The sequence below is a fragment of the Marmota marmota genome, unplaced genomic scaffold (genome assembly GCF_001458135.2).
Source record: "Marmota marmota marmota unplaced genomic scaffold, marMar, whole genome shotgun sequence".
Classification (NCBI taxonomy): Eukaryota; Metazoa; Chordata; class Mammalia; order Rodentia; family Sciuridae; genus Marmota; species Marmota marmota.
Genome location: NW_026000168.1, coordinates 18,690,147 through 18,694,723, shown reverse-complemented (window position 1 = coordinate 18,694,723; position 4,577 = coordinate 18,690,147).

Sequence of the window (4,577 nt, the reverse complement as noted above, 5' to 3'; positions counted from 1 at the left end):
TGAGCCCCGTCCCCAGCCCTTTTTATATTTTATTTAGAGACAGGGTCTCCCTGAGTTGCTCAGGGCCTCACTAAGTGGCTGAGGCTGGCCTCCAACTTGCGATCCTCCTGCCTCAGCCTCCTGAGCCACTGGGACGACAGGAGTGCACCCTGGCACCCATTGGCACAATGCTTTAATGGCCTTTTAAGGTCTTTATGAATATTTTTCTTTGCTACAACACTGAATGAAATTCAGCAAAGGGTAATTTCTCCAAGTTCAGTTGCTCTGTGGAATCTACAACAATCTGAGTGGACTTTTCAAACTTGATCATGTGACAATCCAGGGATCTACCTTGTTCTTTTAACTGCCGTCTGCCCCCTGCAAGAGTTTGTGACCATATGCATTGGTCGTGTGGAGAATCGTCACTCAGCAGCCTGCCGAATGTTGATGTGTGTCTCAGGCAGCTTTTCCCCACGGTGACTTAAGACCCCACCAGCCCAACTTCAGAGGGGGACATGGCGCTCAGGGTGTCTCAGGTCCCAGTCCATAGACGGTGGCTCCACTCTTGGGCCCAGGGGAGGCAGGACATCATGGAGGAACAGTGTAGGGATGGAGCAGCTCCCATGGGGACCAGGGACTCCACTCTCCAGGGACAAAGTGAGACCCCGAGCCATGGCTCCAGGGCCACCTCCTCCCCACACCCCACCTGCCACCAGGGGCCACCAGGGAGCCATTCCCTGCCAGGGTTCAGACCTCACATCCCCTCACTCCTCCTCTGGACCTTCTGCATCGTCCCCACGGGGACTCTGGGGACACTCACAGCCACAGCAGGACAGCACATCTCATTGTTGAATGACTAACCATCAAATTCATTGCTGTCACAACCTGTCTCAGCAGCAAAGTCCCTCAGCCTTGGCCCCTGGTCCTTAGACGTTTTCCAATACGCTAATTCTCCTGTGGAGGCGAGGGTTTTGTTACCGGCAATGACTCCTATCCCTTGTTTTCCTCGAAGCGACATCTCATTTCATTCATTTTCCACAAAACAGCTGCCAAACGCCCGAGTCTGAGTAACCGGTTTGCTATTTGTTCTTGCAAATTTAAAGGAAAAAAAAAAAAAAAGTCTTCATAAAAAAAAAAAAAAAAAGTGAATCATAGGCCAGACACCGTGGCCCACACCTGTCCTCCAAGCAGCTCTGGAGGCTGAGGCAGGAGGATCGCAAGGTGGAGGCCAGCCTCAGCCACAGCGAGGCCCTCAGCAGCTCAGGGAGACCCTGACTCTAAATAAAATGCAAAACAGGGCTGGGGACAGGGCTCAGGGGTCGAGAGCCCCTGGGTTCAATCCCTGGTGCCCCCCCCCCCAAAAAAAAGGAACCTGAAATCAGGAGAAGGTATCAGCAAAACCAGATGCCCACTCTGACCTCTGCCCCACTCCCCAATGGCCCTCCACCTACAGTGGCAGCCGGAGGTAAGCCCTGCTGTCCCCAACCCCAGGAGTCTTCTTAGCATCTCTCCAACAAGGACGCTCCCTGGACCTCAGCCCAGTCCCTGAGGGACAAGGGGACAGGAGGAGGGGGACGGTCAGAGGGTGGGACATCTGCAAGTTATGGGGAGGCGGGGAGGGTCTGGGCACAGCCAGGCCAGGTCTCAGCCTGATGCCTGCAGTTTGTCCCCACCCACCATAGGAGGCCCCGTCCCCAGCCCTTTTTAATATTTTATTCAGAGACAGGGTCGCGTTGAGTGGCTTAGGGCTTCGGAAGTGGCTGAGGCTGACCTCCAACTTGCGATCCTCCTGCCTCAGCCTCCCGAGCCGCTGGGATGACAGGCATGGGCCCCAACTCGCCCGGCTTCCCCCCTGGTTTTTAGGCAGAGGTGACAGATGGCTGACCACAGAGCTTGGACCCACCCCCACCTCCAGGTCACCCAGCAGACAACCAGGGTCAGCCAGGAGCTGGCCCAGCCCAGCAGCCCAGGGGAAGGCAGGGCCGGGCTGGAGGTGGTGGCCGAGTTCACTTCTCGACAACAGCAGGGGACGCAGCCAGATGTCAGGACAGCGTGTTCCACAGCTGGGCTCCGGGGACCCGGCCCCACCCGACCTGTGTCCAGCTGCTGCGGTGACCCTGGCCGGCCCTGTCTGTGCTCGGTTTTTCTCCTGAGCTGGGAGGGGGCTGGGAGGTCTTCTTGGGGTCAGGGGACCCTGCCTCAGAGGGCACCTCCCAGACTCAGGGACGGGGAGGAGGGTGTCACACATACGGACACAAAGGCTCAGAGACCCGTGTCCTGCCGCTGCCCGGGGTCAGCCAGGCTCCAGTGACTTCTTACAGTGACCCCAGAATCGCTCATTTCTGGAGTGCTGACCGAGTGTCCACCGTTGTTCTAGAAACTTCTGTGGACCCACCTGGAGAAGGGGCTCCCGAAACAACCCCATTCCACAGCGAAGCCATCGAAACCAGGGAAGTCACATCACTCACCCGAAGCCACAGGGACGTGGGCCTAGCAGCACCCGCCCTGGACGGATGGACAGGTTGGCCCTCCTGGCCTGGGCTCTGCCATCATCCAGTAACAAGGTGCCGCCTGTGGTTCCCAGCACTGTGGACCCCCACCCCCTGCACAGATGAGGAGACCGAGGGTCCAAGTGGTGACAAGAATCCCCACAGGCGCTCGACCAGGCACTGAGAGTCACACCCTGGGGTCTGGGCTCTCGGGACAGGCTCCAAACTGTCCTGGTGACCCCCCTGGTGACACTCGGCGCTCCCTGAGCATCTGCGATGGGCTGGGTCATTCCTATGCCCACCTGGCCCTCGCAGGGGTCCCTGGGAGGATGCCTTGTTCCTACGTCTCAGAAGCAGCAATGAGGCTCCGAGGGCAGAAGTCACTTATCAAAGGCCACCTGGGTGGCTTGGAAAGGCAATGTCAGGGCCGGTCACAGGGGTCACACCTGTCATCCCAGCGGCTCGGGAGGCTGAGGCAGGAGGATGGTGAGTTCAAAGCCAGCCTCAGCCAAAGGGAGGCCCTCAGCAACTCAGGGAGACCCTGACTCTAAATAAAATGTGAAATAGGGCTGGGGACGGGGCTCAGGGGTCGATGGCCTCTGGGTTCAATCCCTGGTACCTCCCCCGAAATAAAAAGCAACGTCAGGACCTGACCCCTGGTCATGGGTTCCCAGAGTCCCCAGCCTTCCCTCAGACCTTTTTGGATTGGCTTAGACATCAGGAGGCGGCTGTCCTGATGTAGGACGGTGGGGTCAGAGCCCGTGGGAGTGCCCCCCCCCGTCCCGTGCTGGGGACAGCCGGGGACTGGATCTTGGCCGACACTGTCCCTTCTTTCACAGTGACCTGTTATTTATCTGGATCCAGCCACACCCGCGTGAGCTCCCTCGGTAATTCTGGCCTCCGCAGCAACAACAGAGTCGTAATTTAGACATTGGGGGAGGAAACAGAGCCGACACAGTGTCTTTCCCGTGGTCTGGAAGAAAAATGGTCATGGCAGATACTGTGCAGGCCACGGTGCCGTCCAGGAGGGGTCTCGGAGCTCATGGACGTGGGAAGGCTGACTGTCACCCACACGCATGGCCCTGGGGTTAGTTTTCTGTTACTGTAACAAAATCCCCCAGGCTGGGTGACTTTACAAAGAGGAGATTTATGAAGGCCATAGTTCTACAGGCTCAAGGGCCTAGGGCCCGTGTCTGCTTGGCTCTGGTGACGACCCCACTGTCCTCAAGGCACATCCTTACACAAACCTACTGTGGCGGCCGTGTAAGAGCAGCCTCCAGAGTTACGCAGTGCACCACCTGAACAGCTGTTCACGTCAGCTCTGCCTTAACATAAGTCGCTGAGGCTGGCCTCCGACTTGCGATCCTCCTGCCTCAGCCTCCCAAGTCGCTTAAGCACTGGCTCTAAGAGCGTCACCCAGAAGGCACACAGCATGGCCACAGGTACCTTCAGGGGGCACAGGGAGCGGCAGCCCTCCCAGCCTGCGCTGGGCCCTCTGAACTTGAGGCACTGGCGGTTCCTGGAGGCAGGAGTGGGTGGGCTGGGCCGGTTCTGTCTGGGGCGGGGGAGCCCAAGTTCCTCAAGGAAGGGACCTGGTGCCAGCTGGCCTCAAATGACTGCCCAGGGCAGCAGCCAGGAGTCAGACAGGGGGGTGGGGACGCAGCCCAGAGTGGCCACACCCAGGCCTGGGCCAGCCGCCTGCCCGCCCGCCCACGGGAGCCGCTCCTGCCCCAGACACAAAATCCAGGGAAGCCAGAAGACTGCAGCCCAGGTCTGCGTGTCCCCTCTGGACTCCACAGCCATGTTTCAGGTGGACACTCAGGACGCTCAGGACTGAGCCCCCTGCAGGGGGCAGCGATGGACGCTGCAGGAGAAGGTGCTTGGGGACAGCTCGGCTCCCTCCTTAGACTGGCAGGGGAGGCCACGGGGACTGGACTTCCCACAGGGCTCCTGGGTCTGCCCAGCTCCTGGGTCTGGATGGCTGCTGGCCAGCCCCATGGACAAGCCAGCTCCGCACACCCCCGCCGTCCCCCGCAGGCTCCCTCTGGACACCATGATCCCTGAAGGGATCCGGTAAAGCGAGCCTCCTGCCCACCCTTTCATTCACCC